The 22,168-nt window shown below is 47.4% G+C and overlaps 1 long non-coding RNA gene across 1 annotated transcript; it reads left to right on the forward strand.

Annotated features, from left to right (window-relative positions):
- Positions 1 to 963: 963 nt before the first annotated feature.
- On the forward strand, positions 964 to 19,599 carry LOC129007827 (uncharacterized). The gene is made up of 5 exons (XR_008492396.1): positions 964 to 1,042; positions 3,542 to 4,214; positions 6,316 to 6,402; positions 13,837 to 14,011; positions 19,493 to 19,599. It is a non-coding gene; the product is annotated as an uncharacterized LOC129007827 (long non-coding RNA).
- The last annotated feature ends 2,569 nt before the right edge of the window (positions 19,600 to 22,168 follow it).

Here is a 22,168-nt window from a genome sequence, read left to right on the forward strand (position 1 = left end):
TCTTATCGGGGATGGAAGCATCGCCCTATCTTTAGCTGTAAAACCAAAGCCACTCAATCCTAGACATGGTGCTTCAGCACCTCTGCCTGAGGCCGTCCTCACGCCTGTCTCTGACCAAAATAACCCCTCTCCTCCTCAAGACGCAGGGATCACAGCCGTGATTGTCGTGCTGGGTCACTCCGGTATGGTAAACCCACACCAAGCATCAGGCCTGGCCTCCAGCATCACCAGGAGTCGCGGGGAGCCATCACCCCATGCGCCACTGCCACCCACCTGGGGAGCCAAACAAGGCCTGGCCTGCCAGGGGTGGCACTGGAAGGATTACCTTTAACCCTGTTCTCCTGGGCCCAAGGGCCGGGTCTGTCTGACCCTGGGGTTGCTGAGCAGAAACCACCTGGAGCTACCCCTACCGCGGGACAATCTTCCCAGGAGGAGGAACAGGTGCAGCCTGGGGGCTTCTAGCCCCTAGAAGTTGCTTCTCTGTCTTTGCTTTCTCCTCTCCCTCTTTGCCATCTACTGTGCTTTCTTCATCCGTCCTGCCCCTCATCTTTTTCCTCTCTCCCAATCTTTTTTCTCTCCTTTCCACTCCTCCCCTCTCTCCCTCATCTGTTGTCTTTTCTCCTTTCTTTTTGCTTTCGTTTCTCTGTCCCACCTTATTTTCCCTCTCCACATGTTTCTCATCTGGGAAACCAGTCCTTACTTAACCAAAATTCTGTGTTTTGATTTTGAGCGGTTGCCTCCATTCCCCCAAGCCATCCTGATCCTGGCTTTTCTTGGGCCCCTGCCTATTTCCTCACCCCCACACTCTGCTCCAACTCCCCGACACACACACACGCACACACACAGACACACACGCCTCCTCGCCCCTCCCCCAGCTCCCCTCCCCTCCCTCAGGCCTCAGCTTTCTCTTGACAGATGGGAGGGCAGTGAGCACTCCCTCTTTAAAACAACATTTAATCGCCGTTTTCTGTTCTTGGACATCAAAGCTGGGGCTTAGGCGCTGTGCTGGGGTCGCGGCGGCGCGGGCGCTGGGGGAGAGGAGGTGAGTGAATAGGGGCTGGGCTGAATGGGCTTTGTGTGACCGACAGCTCTGCCAGCTTTACGTGCTCTTTGACCCAGATATGATCTCATGGAGAGAAAGGGGCCCTGGCCAGGCCAGCCTGAGAATGCTCCCTCCGTGGCCTGACTCAACCCCTCTCCTCCCTTCCCGGGGCAGGCGGCCCCACTGCTGCCCCCCGCCAGCCCCGGCTGCTGCTGCTGCCCTCTGCCCCAGCCCTGGCAATTGTGGGCAACCTCCTCCAGAACACACTCCCAGGAGGGCACATTGCTGGGGTCAGAAGAGGGGACAGGCACTGAGGCAGGGGCTGGGAAGATGCCGCCGCGGGGCTGCAGGGCGCTCTCCAGGGACCTTAAGCGGGAGCTCCCCGCATGCCCTGTAGTCTTGGCTGGGTTCAAGGAGGTGCTTGGGTCATGTCAGCCTTAGCAGCTCTCCTCCCAGTGGCTCTGAGGAACTCCTCTCCTGACGAAGGTGGAGAGCTGAGGCCCGGCACCAGCAGAGGTTTGCTGAAGACTCAGGCAAGTTGCAGCCCGTGAGAAGAGGCATAAGGGAAGCCAAGACCAAGGCCGCCTCCCTCCACTCAGCACGGCCAGGCTTCCCATGTGGGAGCCCCTCACTCCCCTGGCACCAGGAAGGGAGGGGACTGGGGATCTGAAGATGACTGGCCTCAGTGCCCTGCTTCAGCCCAGACCCTCTCTCGCTTCCATCCTCTGCTTTGCTTGCTGCCCAGAGCGATTTTCCAAAAATGCAAATTGCATCATGTCGCTCCCTAGATGAGAGTCCCTGGTGACTCCTCAGTACTCTGAGGATGGAATTCAAACTCCTTAACAAAGTTCCAAGACACCCTGAGTGACAGAGCCCCTGCTCAGCACCCAACTTCGTCTTAAGATCACTCTTGAGCCCCTCGGCCAACCCCTACTGTGCTCCAGCCGATGGGACCACGGGTGTTCTGGGCCACACCGAGCTCCATTCCTCTGTGGGCCTGTGCGTGTGCTGTTTCCTCTTCTGAGAGCTACACAAACACACACACCCCTTCTGTCTGGCTCTCTCAGCTTCTCCTTATTCACTTTTCAGCTCAAACCTTCTCTCAGGAAGCCTTCCCTGGACCCCTGAAGCTGAATTAGGCATAGAGTCTCTATAGTACCATTTAGTCACCTGTTTCCTTAACTGTCACCATTACCAGACTGTCAGTTCCTTGAGGTCAGGAATTGTGTGTTGTCTATCTTTGTGTTCCCAGAGCTTCATGCTGCCTGGCACATGACAGGCACCCGGTAAATCTTTGTTGTATAAATAGATGAAAGAAAGAGAGGGAGAAAGAGGGAAACAGAGAGGTAATTAGCACTCCAGGGCTCATGTTGCAGTTGTCGGGGCACGTGAGAGCAGGGAAGGAGAAACATCACATGTCCACTCGGGCACCTCCCCAGGACACGTGTACATACACGGCAGAGGCCCAGTCGGGGGCTCCTGCATCCCCACACCTGTGCTCATGTCGATTCATAGACCACCTGACCCGTGTCTGCCACATGCCAGAGGAAGGAGCAGGAGGCAGCAGTGCAGTGGCGCTTCATAGTTGGGAGCTGCCTGGGTGTTGCTGGGCAGGATGCGGGGGCAGGAGAGGGGCTGGGGGGTTGCATATGTAGACACCTGGTCCTTGGCCCATGGGGGCAGGTCCATCCCCCAGCTCTCTGTGTGGTTTCAGGCCCAGCCTCGCCGCCATCCCCACTTCCACTCGTGGGCTGGCAGGAGGGCAGGCTCCTCTCCCGGCTGCGTTTTCTGCACCCAGGGGGTGCCTCAGTGAAAGTGAACTCGCTCATTTAAACCTGACTCTGCCGCCCTGCAGCCCCCTGCAGTGCTAATTACCCTGTAGTTCTAAACTGATTGCTGTACACTAAGCTTAAGCCCTCCTTTATTTATTTACTGACTACATTAATAGCAAAGCCACGCTGCGTTCAGCCGCTCCCAACTGTACACCGGCTGGCTGCACCCGTTCCCTCATGTCTTCCCAGGGAGGCGGGGTGCAGAGATGCAGCCTGGCACAAGGCCCCCTTACCCACCACCCTGACTGAGTCTCCAGGGCCAGACAACATGAGAAATCATTGACTTCATCCATACCTACTCTGGGACCCGACGGGGCTCCTCTTATTCTGACTGTATGACAGAGTGGGAGCACACAACACACAACAGCTCACCAAACAGAGGGGTCTGCTATTCACAGCACACTCAGAATGCTGCCATTCAGCCTTCACTTGTGGGATGAGATGCTGAGCACTGGCCTCATTTTACAGATGGGTAAACTGAGGCTGTGACTCCATAGCTGGTAGGCGGTATCTCAGGCATGCTGTCCATCGAGGAGATGGCCGCCCCGCTTGTCCCCACCCAGCCAGGTTTGACCATTTTTGTTGTGTGTTCCCATAACTTCTACCCCTTGTCACGAGAAAGGAAGCCCTTCCCTATGTGGAACTGAAACTGCTTTTTTGCTTTCAGCTTTTCTGCCTCATTCACCTGCTTGTCCAGAATTTGCTGGCAACTTTGGGAATAGAGCCTTTCCTTCATTCTCAGCCTTTACCAAGCAGGTCTAAGTTAGACCTTCGATGCCAATCCCCACTTCCCTCCAGCACTCACACACCCTGGGATGTCTGGGGAGAGGAGGCCCGCTCCGGGCTCCCGTGTGGTCAAGCCCCGCCGGTTCTCCCATTCTGGGGTACAGAAGTGCCCATAAACACTGTCCTTGCCTGGATCTCTGAGTGCCCTCAAATCCCCTGAGGCAGAGCTGGGCCCTGGCCTTGGGGCACAGCAGTTCTCTGAAGACCAGATGGGCCCCATCAGGGTGCAGCATACGGACCCACGGAACCAAGCACCCAGGCTCTACTCCGATGCCAAATAGTGGCTGGTGGCTGCCGTGCGGTGCACCCCAGAGGAAGAGGGGAAGCTGAGATTTGGCAGAATCTGGGATTCAGTCGAGGGGACCTGTGTTTGAGGCCAGCTCTGCTGTGCACCGCGTGACCTTCACTGCATCTCAAAGGCTCCCGAAGGCCCCACTTCCTCAACCATAAGACTGGGGTCAGCAAATACCTAGCCCACCCATCCTCAGGACGATTGTGAAGCCGACTAGAGTAACGACGTGAATCAGCTTTCTAAACACCACGATGCTATAAACGTGAGTTATCAATGGGGACAGGCTCTGACTGGTCTGGAAGGGGAGCTGGGGTCCTGGACATTTATCTCCAGAACAGGAGCCCACGGAGCCGGGACCCAGGAGCCTGGGTTTCTGGAGTGAGTGAGGCTGCTGCCGGCATCTCCGGGACTCTGTCTCCACCTAGTGGGCACTGACTGCAGGCGCTTCTGCTGCTAAGGCCGCCTGGAAAGCAACTGGGGTTGCACATCCCCTTAAAAGCTGCCTTGGGGCTGGGTGCGGGGGCTCACGCCTGTAATCCCAGCACTTTGGGAGGCCAAGGCAGGCGGATCACGAGGTCAGGAGATCGAGACCATCCTGGCTAACGCAGTGAAACCCCGTCTCTACTAAAAATACAAAAAAAATTAGCCGGGTGTGGTGGTGGGTGCCTGCAGTCCCAGCGCTGGGGAGGCTGAGGCAGGAGAATGGCGTGAACCCGGGAGGCGGAGTTTGCAGTGAGCCGAGATCGCGCCACTGCACTACCTGGGCGACAGAGCGAGACTCCGTCTCAAAAAAAAAAAAAAAAAGCTGCCTTTTGGTTCCGCCAGGCCTGGAGGCTCACATCTGTAATCCCAGCACTTTGGGAGGCCAAGGCGGGTGGATCACCTGAAGTCGGGAGTTTGAGACCAGTGTGACCGACATGGAGAAACCCTGTCTGTACTAAAAATAAAAATAAAAAAAATTAGCCGGGTGTGGTGGTGCATGCCTGTAATCCCAGCTACTGGGAGGCTGAGGCAGGAGAATCGCTTGAACCCGGGAGATGGAGGTTGTGGTGAGCCGAGATGGCGCCATTGCACTCCAGCCTGGGCGATAAGAGCGAAACTCCGTCTCAAAACAAACAAACAAACAAACAAAAAGCTGCCATGGTTCCTTTGGGTTGCCTGCTATCCCAGGTCAGGGTAGGGCTGAGTAAGGAGGGAATGTGGTCCAGATTTGTGCCAGAGAAGAAACGCTTTAAACTACTTGGGGTTGGGGGGCAGTGTTCAGCTGGGCCTTTCCAGAAGTCTTCCTGAGTCAATATTTCTTTCCTGACTTTTCTTCTCCTATCCACCAACTGGCCATATCAAATCCAACTCCTCCCATCCCTAAAAAGCTGAATGGGAAGCTGACGTCAGTCAGCCCTGAACCCAGGGATACGCGAGGCCCCATCTTGCACTGAGGGGAGATCAATCTCAGATGGAATTCAGCTTCTCGAAAGCTTTGTGACTGGGAAAGAAGCAGGCAGGCCTCGAACAGTTTGCAGAAGGAACCCAGAGTGCCTCTAGGGCTGCGTCACTGAGACCCTGGGACGTGACAGTAAGAGGCTGCAGGGCAATGGGACAAACTCTTACTTCCTGAGGTCCTGAACCTTCTGAAAGCCTAGAAAACCCATAATGGAGGGTCGCTAAAGTCAGCTCCTGCCTTTAAATCCAACTGCCCTTTTTACATTTTATTTTTAATCTTCAGCTTTTAAGTTCAGGGGTACATTTGCCAGATGTGCAGGTTTGTTCCATAGGCAAACATGCGCCCTGGTGGTTTGCTGCACAGATCATCCCATCACCTAGTTATTAAGCCCCGCATTTGTTAGCTATTCTTCCTGATGCTCTCCCTTTCACCTCCCAACCCAACACAGGCCCCAGTGTGTGGTGTTCCCCTCCACGTGTCCATGTGTTCTCATTGTTCAGCTCCCACTTATAAGTGAGAACATGCGGTGTTTGGTTTTCTGTCGAACTGCCCTTTTAATGCAGTGAGTGAGCCTGGTACCTGCCCTAAACCCTCCATACCCCACTTCCGGCTCTCAGAACCAGTTGACCAGCCAACCCCTGCACTCTGGGCCTACAGATGATTTGATTGGAAGTGATCTTAGGACAGGCCATCTTTTCACTCTCCTTGCCTCTGTGCGCTTCCAGCCATCTCAGATGGATGCAACTAAATGGTTTGGAAAACCCCTCCAACACGAAACTTCTAGGATTCTAGGACTCTAGGACTCTACTATAGAGCCAACTATAGAGATCCTCAGAGAAACACATACCCTTGGCTCCCTATCATCTGTCAGCACTTTTTAAAGCAGCAGCATTTCACTTTGTTTCCCCTTCACTCCAACCAGTGTGGTCTTCAGCATAGAGTGAGCTTCTAGTGACACGAGCTGGAGGGAAAGAGGAAGTGCATCATGACAGCTCGTCCAGTGGACAAGGTAAGGGAAAGATCTTCCCTAATAACTCTCCATTTGGGAAGGAGGGAGTCACAAATGGCAGGGGAGGTGGGGACACTGGCCCTCACCAGCTCAACTTGAGGAATACTCACCTTGCTCTCAGAAATCTGCCGATTACCGTTCCTCCTTCACCCCCATCCCAAGCATGGGTACTTGACCTTTTCCTGAATTCTCCACAGCTGAGACCAGCTGAATTCTTTTCCTGAATTCTCCACAGCTGAGACCAGCTGAATTCTTTTCCTGAATTATCCACAGCTGAGACCAGCCTGGAATATTTAAATTAGATTTCTCTGAAGTCTCAAGGACGGCAAAAGAAAACAAGCACCAGTGAAACTGTGTACCCCCCTGTTTCTAAGAGAAAAAAAGTTAATTTTTTACAGTTACGATTATTTTCTTTTCTCTTTTCTCCTTTCTCCTGTTCCCTGCTTCCTACTTAGCTCTTTAGAAATGATTATAACCTTTACCTTCTCTTCACCAGACACTCCCTTCTGGGCAAGCTTATCTGACTGTGTGCTTACTTAGCAGCTCCAGAGCCGATCTCTCTCCTACCAGGAGCTTACGTCAAGAGACAGCAGTTAATTATTTACAACCTGAAGGGTGCCCATTACAAAACTCTTTCCCACCTGAAGAGTATCTCAAAATCACGGCCACTTTATAACCTAGCTCTGCCCATGATGGCACCAGTTCAACCACCTGGTAGATAACGCACAAACCACGTAGACCCCACACCTGCTCGCTCCCTCCCCTGTATGCCATTCAAACCAAGTCCCCCTTTAAAAGTCCTGACTTTCTGCCCCAAAAGTGAAGTGCTAGCCTTAAATGCAGAAGCCTGGACTTCCTCCCCTAAGCTAAACTTTGGAATAAAGTCAGTGTCTTTATACCAGACCTCTTGTTAGTTGAACTCTACAAGTGGCAAGCGACTGAACCTCCATTTTGGTTACACCAAGAACAGCATAACATTAGATCATCCGGTTCACAGGCAGCAGCATGGGTCTCCCATATCATGCCTTCCTGCCTGGTTCTCTGCCTGCCTTCAGGAGACAGGGCCCATCTTTAATCCCTGCCACTGACAAGCCTGATAAAGTGAGACCCAGAGTGACATGGGCTTCCTGTTTCTAATGGACTATGTGTCCATCCTCCTATTAAAGTCAGCTCCTCCTCTTGGGCTCTGGATCATATCCTCTCAGTCTTTCCAAGCCCTTTGCTCCTGTGCTTGTCTTCTCTTTGCTACATCAATTTCCCCATCTCTTCCTGATTATTCACATCAGCATAGAACACCTCCCATTTTAGCAAACCTTTCCTTGAGCCCACATCCCCCTTTAGCTTCCACCCATACTTCTCTCTTCCTTGGAAGAGCAAAATTCTAGAGAGCTGTCTGCAGACACTATCTTCCTTCCTTTTTCTTACAACAGTTTCCAATTTGAGTTTTATCTCTGTTATTCCTTTAAAATTGTCTTTTCAAGTTCACTAGTAGTTCCACCATGCAAAATGCAATGGCTTCTTTGCTGATCTGAAAATATAGGATTAACAGACTCAGTTTCCTCCTGCCACCTTCTCACAACATAGTCACACACAGCTTCTGACACCTAATGTAGGGGGCTTCTCCCCACACACCAAGCAAGCACTCCTCCAGTAGCTGACACCAGCTGGGTGCCCTCTAACTCAATTCCATTCCAACACTACCTACCTGGAGATAGCATCAGATCCCACAGGTTAAGGGTTCAGTCCCACAAAAGCGTCTCCCACTTCCAATGCCAATCACAAGCTCCAGGTTGTTTGACCCGTGCTTCTGATGATGACCGGCTATATATCAGGGTTCCCACAACCTCCTCATTGGGTTTGATTAATTTGCTAGAGTGGTTCACTGAACTCAGGGAAACATCTACATTTACCTATTTACTATAAAAGATATTACAAAGGATACAGTTGAAGAGATGCATAGGGCGAGGTATGGGAAGGGGCTTGGCACTTCCATGCCCTCCCTGGGTGTGCCACTCTCCAGGAACTTCCAGGGATGCGGCGGTCTGGAAGCTCTCTGAACCCTGTCCTTTTGGGTTTTTATGGAAGCTTCATTATGTAGGCATGATTGATTAGGTTACTGGCCATTGGAAATCAACTCAACCTTCAGCCCCTCTTCCCTCCCTGGATGTTGCAGGGTGGGGGTGAAAGTCCCAACCCTCTAATCCTGCCTTGGTCTTTCCAGCAACCAGCTCCCATCCTGAAGCTACCTATGGGCTGCCAGCCCCCCAGTAAACTCATTCGCATATGAAAAGACACTTTTTAACATAAAATCACTTTGAAGATTTCAAGGATTTTAGGAGTTGTGCGCCAAGAGACAGGGACGAAGGCCAAATATATATTTCACAATATCACAGCTGGCTTTATCTTCCTTGCTCTCCCAACAGCTTTCCACATAACTGACTTGCTCCTTTTGGAAACACTTCTGGTTTCCCTCCCCTCACTGGCTGCTGCTTCTCAGTCTTGTTGGCTCACCCTATCATCTTCTTCTGCTGGAGCTCTCTATATTAGACAGTCTCTGAAAAGTTCCTTGATGCTTTTACTTTGTCTAGCTACATTCTCCCCGACCCTGATGTCTCATCTATTTCTGTTGCTTTTAGGGTGTACCTCTGGGAGATTATTCCTTAACTGTTCCCTGGCCACGTTTGAAGTGAGTCCTGGGATTGCGTCTGCCTTGGGACGGTGTGGCTTTCAGGACCAGCCCAATTCTTGCTTGTGCAAGTTTGGGAGACTAACTGTGGTTTTAAGCTTTGAGAGTCAAAGACATTATCAGGCCAGGTTCATGGACTTTTGGCAATTCAATTTCTCCAAAAATAGCCTTTGGCTGTATTTGCTTCCAATCGATTTCTTATGCCAGTAACCCATTAACCACGATTAAAGTTCTTTCCTCGACTTAGTTGTCCAATTTGTTATTATTATTATTATTATTATTATTATTATTATTATTATTATTCTGCACCTCCAAGTCTCCTTGTCAACTTCCTGGTGGTTACCTTGGGGTCATCTGAGAGTCAGCTTGGGTGGGAAAAGCAACACCTTTAATCTGATGTTTGTCACAGTACTGAGTCTCTTTGTAAGAGAATTTTTAATAGTGAGCCTTTAATCCTTGAAGCCTTTTCCAGTTTCATTCCTGTAATTTAGGGTCCAGAAGCAGTTAGCTTTCCTATATCCAAGAAAACCCAAATTTTTGGATTCCTCCTACTTACATTCATTTCTTCTTGGTAAATTGTCAGTTATTACCTGAACACATCTCTTCATAGTAATACCTTGCTACAAACACTGAGGAGCAATCAACCCATACTAATATTATGTCCCCCACCCCACCTTGCTGTTTCCCTTAGAGCTATAGGCTTAGTATATACTTGGCTTAGTCTACCTTTTAAGTTGTTGCACTCAAGAGTTTTCCTAAATGTTTTACTTATGCCTATCACAGGGCTCTTTCTAACTAGCTATCTTGCTCTTCTTCTGCCAGCAAAGGGCTCTAAATAAACCTGCCACTGTCTACCTTTCTGACCATCTTCTTCCACTCTTTTCCCACCTCTATACCCAGCCTCACTGTGATTCATTTGTTTCCAGAACGGGACAGGCCTTTGCATGTGCTGTTCCCACTGCCAAGAGCTCCTTGCCCACCCCCATCCCTAATCCCACTCCATATCTTTGCATGGCTGCCTCCTTCACATATAATTTGGGTCTCAGCTCAAATATTGCCTCTCAGTGGGGTCTTACCTGACCATCTGCTATGGTTTGAATGTGTCCCCCAGAAGTTTATGTGTTGGAAACTTAATTCCTCTGCCCTCATGAATGGATTAATATCATAGGAGTAGGTTTCTTATCTTGATAGTGGCTTTGTTAGGAAAACAAGCTCTCTCTGGCTTGCTTGCTCCGTCTTGCCATGCAATTCTTTCGCCATGTGATGACACAGCATAAAGGCCCACACCAGATGCTGGTGCCATGCCCTCGGACTTCCTAGCCTCCAAAACCATGAGCTGAATAAACTTTTATTCTTTGAAAAATGATATTTAGTTATAACAAGAGAAAATAGACTGAGAAACCATACCATCTAAAGTTTGTTTTCAGCTGGGCATGGTGACTCACACCTGTAATCCCAGCACTTTGGGAGGCCAAGGTAGGCAAATCACCTGAGGTCAGGAGTTCGAGACCAGCCTGGCCAACATGGTGAAATCCCATCTCTACTAAAAACACAAGAATTAGCTGGGCGTGGTGGTGCACACCTGTAATCCCAGCTACTCAGGAGGCTGAGGCAAGAGAATCGCTTGAATCCAGGTGGCAGAGGTTGCAGTTGGCCAAGATCATGCCACTGCACTCTAGCCTGGGTGACAGAGCAAGACTCCATCTCAAATAAATAAATAAAAATAAAATTTGTTTTTCCTAGCATTTACCACTGCTTGATATGATCTTGTTTATTTGTTTACTTGTCACGGTTCATGTCCTAGTCTCCTGCATGTGGACCCTGGAACAGCCAGGGCATTGTCTCCCACCATATCCTTGATGTTATAAACTGTGCTTGCCACACAATTGTTATGACTACAAATACCAATACCTACATAATACTTATTGTATGCCAGTCACTGTTTTAGTTTGTTGTTAAAAATATTTTAATATTTTTAATGAATTATGTATATTTCAAACATACATAAAAATAGAATAATATGATGAACCCCACATAATACCCATCACCCCGATTCAACATCATCCAGATTTTGCCACACTTGCTTCATCTATTCTTCTGTCTTTTGTTCCTTTTCTGTCTTTCATTTCTTTTTCCTGTCTTTTGTTTCTCCTGAAATATTTTAAAGAAAATCCCAGACATCATGTTGTTTCACCACGACATACTCTAATTCACGCATTTTTCAAAATGAATTTTTCTCATTTAACCTCAGTGCCATTTATATCTTTCCAAAATTAGGAATGGTTCCTCCATATCCTCACTCAGTCTGTATTCAGATTTTCCTGATTGCTTCAAAAATAACTTTTTAAAGTTGATTTATTTGAATTAAGAGCCAAATCATACCCACATACTGCATCAATTTGTTAATTCTCTTGTTTCATTTTCCCCATGCTGTTAACTTGTTGTAGAAAGGGGTGATTATTATTAACTATTCAGTTATGAGATGATGAGGGCCTGAAATGGGGCTGGGTAGTAGGAGTAAAAGGAGGAAATGATCTGAAGAGACCTTGTGGAGCAGAGTCATCTGGTTAATCCAGCTTTAGGCCAGTGGAGTGGCGACATCGCTGACCTTTCTGAGACACTTGGGAGCTACAAGATCAACAGTGGCCTTATTTCCTCTTACAGGGTCCCTAGTGTGACAACTGAAGGGAACCTCACAGATGAGCTAATTGTACCTCTTGTTTTAGTCCCTTTTCCAGCCTCTCCCAGCTAGGCAGAACATCTGTACAGTCCTCCCATTTGTTCACAAAGTTCCCTCTTTATCTTGCATCCTCTGGAGCTTGTTAGGAGAGGGTCAGCCTCCACACATGGGATTTACCATGGTTCCCAAACCAGCCGTGCAACCAAGCTTATGATTGCTTAAAAATATACTGAAACAGGCCAGGTGCTGTGGCTCACGCCTGTAATCCCAGCACTTTGGGAAGACAAGGCGGGCGGATCATGAGGTCAGGAGATCGAGACCATCCTGGCTAACACGGTGAAACCCCGTCTCTACTAAAACACAAAAAATTAGCCGGGCATGATGGCAAGCACCTGTAGTCCCAGCTACTCGGGAGGCTGAGGCAGGAGAATGGCGTGAACCTGGGAGGCAGAGTGTGCAGTTAGCCGAGATCACGCCACTGCACTCCAGCCTGGATGACAGAGCGAGACTCCGTCTCAAAAAAAAAAAAAAAAAAAAAAAAAAAAAAAACCTGAAACAGCTGGTTCCCTGCCTTAGACCTCCTGAATCAGAATTTGTGGGCATGCTACCTGGGAATCTGAAAGCAGCTGTGTCATAGGTTTTGTCCGGTTTTGTCCAGTTTTGTAGTTGTTTATGGTGAAAGGCAATTCCAGTAATTGTTACTCTGTCATGGCCAGAAGAAAAATTTCTGTTCTGATTTTTAAATTTGAATTAGTTCATTTAATCCTTTCACCAACTCTAAGAGGTAGATTATTATCCTTGTGTTTTCACACATTTTAAAAAAAAGCTGGGGCTAAACGAGACTAAATAACTTGTCCATGGACACATTTTGTAAGTGCTAGAGCCATATTTTGAATCTAGGCAGTTTAGCTCCAGACTCTGTGCTCTTATACATCAACCTATTATCTTACATAATAGCTTCTTAATTAATGTATTTTGGATAAATGCAGTGAAGACTTTCTCTTCTATCTTTCTTACCCATTTAACTTCTGTTCTCCTTGCCAGAAAAATCTCAACCTTACCTCAATGCAATATTTTCTCTTCTGCACCAAGACGTCTCAGCACACTGCAGAAAATCCAACTTCTGGGCAGACTGAATTCCTGTCAAGTTATCTGGGCCCTCAAGAATCCCTGATGATTCTGTATTTCCCTAGTTTTTGCCTTCTGTTTTCCATAGGGTTCTTGTCCAAATCTCAAACACCTGCACCTCCCTATTCATTATTTTCAGGAAAAACATCATTTTCAGCTCAGTTTTCTACTCATCCCTTATAAATTTGACTTGTATTGGCATCTGTCCTTGCCTTTCCTCCACTGTCAAAATATTTAGTGTTTCTCTATCAGAGGCTCATCCACTTTTAGCTACTGCCCTATCTTTCTTCCCTTTCACAGCCAAGCTTTCAGAGGTGTTGTTTGCATTTTCTGTCTGCACTTCCTCACCACCCTCTCACCTCCAGCTCACTCCATCACTACAATCTGGCTTCTGTACTCATCACTTTATTCATTTACTAGCGTCGGCTTTTATCTTTATTAATTTTGTCATTGCATGTTATTTGAATGTACTTGTTATTCTTTTTTAACTTCTTGATTTAGATATTTAATTCATGTATTATCTTCTGTTATTAATATAAGTAATTAAGGTCATAGATTTTCGTCTTCTTGGTGTCCTATAGATTCTTATGTGTACAGTTTAAAAAATTCTAGATGATTTTCAATTTTTTTGGTTTCTCCTTTGGTCCAAAAATGTTTAAGAGAAAAATTTAAAATTTCTGCGTGGTAGAGTCTTTTGTTTTTGTAATGAATATTTATTTTGTTGCAATTTGATCAGAGAATATTTTGTATTATTTCTACCTTTTGAGAATTTAAACAATTTCTTTGAGGCTTTTTATATAGTCAGTTTTTGTGAATATTCCATGGGTACCTTGAAAAGAAGTTATATTTTCTATTTTTAGATTAGAGCATTCAATAGTGAATTAACTAGATTTGAATTATTAATTATATTTTAATATCTTCTATATTCTCATTTACTTAGGAACGTGTGAACAGAGGAAACCCGTGCCCTTTCCCTGGGCATAGCCTAGAAAGTGTCAAGACCCCAGACTCATCTCTATTCTCAACGTGGTGCTGGAGCAGAAGCAATGCTTTGATGGTTGTTTCACAGCCCAGAGTATCGTAAGCAAAGGGAGAGTGATTTCCCTTACTCCCCGGTGAGTGTATGAGTTTGTTAGTGTTGCCATAAAAAAAGACCACAGACTGGGCGGCTTCAACAACAGAATTTCTCACTGTTCTGGAGGCTGGAAGTCCAAGATCAAGTTGCCAGTAGGGTTAGTTTCTGGTGAGGTCTCTCTCCTTGGCTTGCAGATGGCCACCTTCTCACTGTGTCCTCCTATGGCCTTTTCTCTGTGTGTGTTTCCCTCTTCTGATAAGGAGAGTAATCCTACTGGATTAGGGCCCTATTCTATGACCTCATATAACCCTAGTTACCTTTTTGTTTAGTTCTTTTTTTTTTTGTCTCGCTCTGTTGCCCAGGCTGGAGTGCAGTGGCATGATCTCAGTTCACTGCAACCTTTGCCTCTCAGGTTCAAGCAATTCTCCTGTCTCAGCCTCCCGAGTAGCTGGGATCACAAGCGTGCACCACCACACCCTGCTAGTTTTTGTATTTTTTTAGTAGAGACAGGGTTTCACCATGTTGACCAGGCTGGTCTTTAACTCCTAACCTCAAGTGATCCACCTGCCTCAGCCTTCCAAAGTGCTGGGATTACAGGCATGAACCACCGTGCTCGGCTCCTAATTACCTTTGTAAAGGCTCTATCTCCAAACACGGTAGTCATATTGGGGCCAAGGGGTTCAACATATGAATTTTGGGAGTGGGCAGGGAGGCAGGCACAATTCAGTCCATAAAAGTAGAGAATGGGAATAGAAGAGAGAGGGAAATTTGTTTTAAAAGGGAGAAAGATATTGAGACTGGGTAAAGGGGATGTTGCAACCTTTTAAAATCTGTGATCTCAGACCAAATTATACAATATAATCTCAGTAGGTGCCAGTAGTAGGGAAAAATGTTAGCCCTCATGTCTGGCACTAAGTACCACCCACCCCAGCCCCAGTGACGGGAGCCTCTAAATGACTGAGATTGAATGTCTACTACCCATTTGAATGGGGACTTGAAGAAGAAATTCAGTGCAGTTATAGAGCAGGTACTTTTTGCACACTTATCCCCACTGCATCTGTGGCTCCAGCTCAGGTCTCTCTGTGAGTTTTTGACCTGCATCTGGGTTAGATTCCATTTTTTAGCCTCAAGCCAAGCATGCTCCAAATGAAACTTCTCATTTCTCATCATGTCATCCTCTTCACCCTCATCTAAACCTGTTCTTCTTCCTGTGTTCCCTAGTTTATGAATTATCAGCATTCACTCAGTGGTCTGGGACAGAAACCAGGGTGTTGTGTTCGGGAGCTGAAAACACTAAAGACTAAAACCCAATGAAGACATCTTCATCCTAGTATCTCACAGCTCCTGGGGGTTCACAGGAGATTTTGTTTAAAAATTAATTAGGTATGCTACTTAAAAACCCACTGTAGAAGAGAGTGCAGTACAGTGGAGCAGAAGAGATGGGAAACCCTAAGCCGCTGAAAAGCCTGGGGGCTGGTTGAGGGGGGCATCTGTGCAGAGAAGGAACTGGAAGGAGGGAGAGGTGGCTGTGACAGAGGTGAATACCTGGGAGAGGAAGGTTCAGGAAACTTCCTTCATTGGCTGTTCAATTCTTCACCTAAATGTCTAGAGGTGGAGCTGGGGTTGGGGGGATGGTTACTGAGTCTGAACTCCATCAAGAAGGGCCCAGGGGATCAGATGGTTTGCTCCTTCCTGGACAAACTCCCTGCCCTCCATGACTCTTCAGGAATCCACAGCACCTGACATCTTTTGGGTGGATTGTGAGTCCATAGCCCGCCTGGACTACTTCAAATCCAGCCGGAATCTTTTGGGAAATGGATTCCTCCATTTCCTGTGGAAGGACTACAATGACATGATTAAGTCAGATGCTGATCTCCTTCAACCTTGCGGGAGGTCTGTGGGTGCTCAGGGTAGCTGTGAAAACTTTAAATCAGGTGCAGCTCTACTTCAACCCTGGGGCAGGGTTAGAGAGGGAGGTGGGCGAGAGCCACCAGGTAACTGACAGACACTTTGGACCTTCAGAGTGTGTGGACCTGCCCTACGGGAAAATTTTAGTTCCACTTGATACATGGTCCATGGTGGGAGACCCTCAAAGTCTCTGAGGTTTCTGAGGTTGAGATTTCCTGCCCCCATAAAGTCTAAGAGCTGTATCTTTGATGGTCTTGAGTGAAGCTGCGAAGGCATTGGAAAGTAGGAAGTCTCTCTCCACCTGCGGGGTGGCCTTGACTGCTCTGCCCTGTCACCACTGTGGCTCATGAAAACATCATTGTGGATGGCTTCCAGATTTGCTCCTAGGGAAACAATGGTACTAGCCAGGTAGACCGTTGAAATCAAATAATGGGTATCTTTTCATGATTAACAGGAGAAAAAATAACCCACTAGATAGACTTTTCCCACTTACAATTTTTCTGCCATAAACTTTTCTTAAACCTCTGATGCCTGCCTCAACCTATCTGCCACTGTACCCTACGGATAAAACAAATGAGCAGGGAGCAAATGAAGAGTAGCAGCAGAACCCAGGAGTGAATGAGCATGCTAAGTTCAATAGCCTGTGTTTCTGTGATCTCCTGGATCTGCATGTATGTGCCTCTGATTTTATATTGCCTGTGGACCTGACTACTGTAGTGTGGTATGTTTCCTGCTGGCAAAATTGTTCATAATTTGTGTATTAGAATTAAAGAGATGACTATTTCCTGTTGTTCTACAAAAAGAACCAAGATTTCCAGGTGCTCTGCCATCTGAAGACATTTAAAGACCAGTTATAGCTCAGGGATAAGAGGGTGAAAGCTTCCAGCTTAGGCAGATGGCGAGAGGTGCTTCTTGCTGAACAAGAGGTTAGAGGCTGGGCCGGAGGAGGAATTATAACAGATTCAGCTCGTTTTCTCTCCTCACTGCCTTGTTCATTTTGGAAGCCCCTTGCCAGAGTCCAAATGATATTGATATTTTGTGTCAACCCAGTCTCTCCCTAGCTGGAGAGAAGGCAAGACAGGAATAAGAGACCGAGAGTTTTGTGTGCGGACCCTATATTCTCATTTTAGTCCCCATGCTGCCAAGTAAGAGTCTTATAACACAGTTGATGCTTAATAAATGTTTAAGGCTGGGCGCGGTGGCTCATGCCTGTAATCCCAGCACTTTGGGAGGCCAAGGTGGGCGGATCACCTGAGGTCAGGAGCTCGAGTCCAGCCTGGCCAACATGGTGAAACCCTGTCTCTACTAAAATTACAAAAATTAGCCAGGTATGGTGGCACATGCCTGTAATCCCAGCTACTTGGGAGGCTGAAGCAGGAGAATCACTTGAGCTCAGGAGTTGAAGGTTGCAGTGAGCTGAGATCATTCCATTGCCCTCCAGCCTGGGCAACAGAGTGAGACTTCATCTCAAAAAAAAAAAAAAAAAAAAAAAGTTTGAGACCATGTTACAGATGGTCTCAGCGGGGCCATACAGCATTTCAGTGAAGAACACTTGGAATAGGAAAGCCAGTGTCCTCATGAATGTGACCAGTTATCTCTGAACAGGTAATTTACAGTGGTCGATTGGCAGTTGAAGTGACAAAGCTTGTTCTCTACTAGTTGCTGCCCCACCCCTCAGTGCCTTCCTGCTCCTAACACTCCCCTCCTACCCAAACCATCCCTGCTCAGTGCTGGGGACTGTGCTCAGTTGTGTCTAAGGCTGTTAGTGCAGATAAAATTCCAAATCTTAGAGTTTGCATTCCCAAGTGGTTGACTCTCTACACCCCAAACAAGCATGTCTCTCTAAGAAGTTTAGAGAAAGTAGAACCTTTTGGGAAAGGTGAACCTCAGAGCCATGCTTTGGTACTGACGATTTAGAAATATTCTTGTTCTAAAGCAGGTGGGCTGATAGGAAAGTGACTAATTGGCATTGGCCCTGAGGCCACCATTATCAGCTCCTCTCTGCCTGGGAGTCTTTCTAGGAGACCATTGCCTCCAAGTACGTGGACAAGAATGGCCTGGAGCTGAACAGGTAGCAGAGACAGAGGCTGCAGTCATTTGACTGGTCTCCAGTGGTAAAATATGTATGTGAGCTTGAAGGGATCAGGCAAGGAGTTCGGTGTTTGTTTTTGCACCTTGAGGATGCCAGAGCTTCATGTGGCTCTCTGAACTAAGAATTTTCTGTGGGGCTCATGTAGAAATGGCAAGAAAGATGGAGACTAAGAAAGAAGGATGTCAGTGGAACTGCAGGAAGAAGAAAAGAAGAGTGAGTTCTATAAAGCCCGAAGGAGGGAACCAAAGTAGATGGCTAGAGACAAGCCTGGAGCCAGAAAGAAACTGTCCCAGATGCCAAGATCTGAGCCCAAGCATATGCATAACAGGCAGGATGACAGTCAGCTGGCTTTTGATGGCAGGCAACCGTTCTGACTGGTCAGTGTTCCTGTTGTTCCAATTGCAACCTCCAGACTTTTGACCCCAAACCTGTGGAACCTTTCTCTGGGTCTCCTGAGGTGACCTTTCACTGCTGGGAAGAGGGAAACACAGAGAAGGCCATCGCTGGGATTGGAGTTGGGAATGGAATTAAGACCAATCTAACTTTGAGGCAGAATAGAATTTACTTACCTTGTGTAATTTCAGGCACCAGGAAAGTCCGCCATAGCATCTTCACTCCCAAAATACCCCACACCCTAGTTAAGTAAGAAGGTTGAAGTTGTTCATTAGGTCCTTCTTCCTTTTGCTTAAGACAATGACATTTATAATATACTATTGAAGAGCTGTAAAGAGTAACCCTTTAAGTGCTAGTCCTTATTCATACCTCAGTATGAATGAGCCTCATAGCCTATAATAGGTATTTAAGAAGATAATGTGACAACTGAGTGGAGTGTGTAGCCAGGAGACACTGAGAGGGAAAGATGATGGAGGTACTGGATGTCCTCAACAACATCTACCAAGCTCACTTTGTGTTAATAGTTTTGCTCTGCTGGTTCCAGGCAGACTTTCCATTTCCCTTTGCACTTTCCTGACTTGTTTTAAGTCATGGACCAGGCAGAGAAAGAACGGGCTGATTGTCAGAAGCACATTGCAGAGAGAATGCTGGCAAGTGGAAAGAGCACTAACTGCAGGGTTGGCGGGCCCTAGGCTTGCCCGTGCCAATAGCTGATGTCATGACTGCGTCTCCAGGACTCAGTGTCTTCATCTGTAAAAGGAGTGACCTGATTCTCATATTCTGAGATTCTGTGAGTGTGTGTATGTGTTGGGGTTAGGGTTATGGTTAGGTTTTGTGTTAGAATATTCTGATATCTTGTGAGTGTGTGTATGGGTTAGGGTTAGGGTTAGAATATTCTGATATCTTGTGAGTGTACAGGGGTTATGGTTATGGTTAGGGTTAGAATATTCTGATATCCTGTGAGTTGTGTATATGTTAGGGGTAGGTTTACAGTTAAGATTAGGGTTAGAATATTCTGTTATCCTGCAAGTGTGTGTATGAGACGCAGAAAATGACCAGGAGTGATCTATATGTCCCATGAGGTAAGCTTGACCCAGCTGGCCACTCTTTTCATTTCCTTCTTTCCAGAGAGAAGTGGGCTGAAAAGGAGGAGTGTTTAACGAAAGCTACTCAAATGTGCTTACATGTGACATTTGGAAAGAATGGCCTCTGAAACCTGCAGTCCTGCCCCTGGCCAACTGCCTCGTTTTCTCCCTGTGGTTTCAGGCTGCCCCCGCCCCCTACCCACCCTGGGTACCTGCCAAGACACCTTGTGCCAACTTGGGACCCTGCTTCAACCCAGGGACCATATGCCGCAAGCAGAGGCTTTGAGACCAGCTTCTACATGGCAGGGGACAGGAGGTTCTCCACACTGCCCCTAGAGAGGAATTTCTGCAGGAGCCCCTGCAGGAGACAGGCTTGGATTTTGAGAAGTTGGAGAAGGCTCAGCAGGCAGCTGAGAGCCACTTCCACGACTGCCCAGTTGACCCAGGGATGTTCTCTGTGGCCCGGCGAAGGGACTGATGCAGCAGACTTGGTAGGAGCTGGGAGTGCACAGGGGCAGGATTTCCAGCTGCCATCCTGCTACCTCATTTGCTTTCCTCTCCATTTAGTCTGTTTTATTTAGAACCCTTACCAGCAAATGCTTTTAGAGTCTTATTGTACATGATTGCCAGGTAAATAGGAATGTTGATCTCAAACAGAGAGGTTTATAATATGCTCCACTCATGGCCCAGGGAGGGGGAGAAAGAATTGGACCAGAGAAATAAAGCTGTGCTTCTTCTTGTTTCAAGGGCTCTGCAGGGTTGCATAGAGAGAAGAGGGGAGAGCCCCCCATGATCTCCTAGTTTAGGCCATTTGTCACCACACAACTTCTGAGCCCATTCAGCACCTCCATCCTCACCCCTGTGAATACTGCAGCCCTACCCCATGAAATGAGAACACAGTTTTCCGCATCAGGAGACGTGGCTTTTCCTCTTTGGCTCTCTGGCTTACTTGCTCTGTGACCTTTGGTGGGTCACTAACATCTCAGAGCCTCAGTTTCCTCATCTCTGAAATGGAAATAATTGCCAGGTGCGGTGGCTCATGCCTGTAACCCAATATTTTGAGAGGCTGAGGCGGGTGGATCACCTGAGATCAAGAGTTCAAGACCAGCCTGGTCAACATGGTGAAACCCCGTCTCTACAAAATACACAAAAATTAGCTGGGCATTGGGGCTCATGCCTGTAATCCCAGCTACTCAGGAGGCTGAGGCAGGAGAATCTCTTGAACCCGGGAGGTGGAGGTTGCAGTGAGCCGAGATCGTGCCACTGCACTCGAGCCTGGGCGACATAGCAAGACTCTGTCTCAAAAAGTAAATAAATAAATAAAAGAAAAAGAAAAGAAAGAAAGAAATGGAAATAATAATACCTATTCCCAGGATTATCGTAAGACCCCAAAGATATAATAGGAATGCACTTAGTAAATAATTATTTGTGTGATGTGGTATGTAAGAGTTTTGGCTGACTTTATATATATGCATGAAATGAGCGGTTCTAAAGAGAGCTGGATAAGGTGTCTTCTTTCTTGATCCAACACAAACCATCTAACCCAGTCTGAGGCAGGGAGGAGGCACTTGGGGAAAGACTTTTTGAAGGAAGTAGCAGCACATTGGTGAGATGTAAAGGATATTTAAAGGTAAGCCATGTGAAGGAATGGGGTTGAGGGGTGAAGAGCAGGAATTCCCACATGCTGAGACCTGGAGAAGAAATAACTTACTATGTTAGGTGAACTTCAAGAAAAGTGAAAGAACCTTAGATGTAATTGTGGCACTATCCCTAGAGGGCACTACTAAGGCTGTGGTAGAACAGGACAGCTCTCTAAGCCAGCAGAGAGGACCAGAGGTAACTGTTGATAGGCATGGGTGGTGGGCAGGTAAGTGATCGATTCATTCAACAAATATTTGTGGAGTACTCTGTAAAGCTCAGTGCTAAGCTCAGCATCAGAACCTTTGCCCAGGGCTGGTCCTCATGCTAAACATAGTTGGAACACGTAAGCCCTTGACCACATTCTGCCTCATGCGCCTAGTCTGCCTCTTCTTCTCTCCGTTAGTGCTGACATTGGTAGTTTTTACCTTATCCTTTACCCATTACTAAAAGAAGAAATATGTTGGCTGCTACGTTAGTTCATTTTGCAATGCTGTAAAGGAATACCTGAGACTGGGTGAATTTATAAAGAAAATAACTTTATTTGGCTCATGGTTCTGCAGGCTGTACAAGCATGGCGTTAACATCTGCTCAGTTTCTGTTGAGGCCTCAGGAAGCTTACAATCACGGCGGAAGGCAAGGGAGGAGCAGGCATTTCACATGGCGAGAGAGGGAGCAAGAGAGAGAGGAGGAGGTGCCAGGCTTCTTTAAACGATCTGCTCTCTTGTGAAAGAGCTCACTCATTACTGTGAGGATGGCACTAAGCCATTCATGAGGGATTTGCCCCCATGACTCAAACACCTACTACCAGGTCCCACCTCCCACATTAAGGATTACATTTCAACATGAGATTTGGAGGGGACAAATATCCAAACTATATCAGCTACATCAAGAATGTTCTCTTTGTACTTAGGTACAAAGGTTGTGGCACTGTCCCTAGAAGGCACTACTAATGTTCTGGGCACCTAGTGTGATAGAACAGGCCAGTGCTCCAAGCAGGCAGAGAGTACCAGAGGTGACTGTTGGTAGGGGTGGGAGGTGGACCTAATACTCATATGTGTGTGCGTGTGTGTGTGTGTGT

Source organism: Pongo pygmaeus, chromosome 9 (genome assembly GCF_028885625.2).
Source record: "Pongo pygmaeus isolate AG05252 chromosome 9, NHGRI_mPonPyg2-v2.0_pri, whole genome shotgun sequence".
Lineage (NCBI taxonomy): Eukaryota > Metazoa > Chordata > Mammalia > Primates > Hominidae > Pongo > Pongo pygmaeus.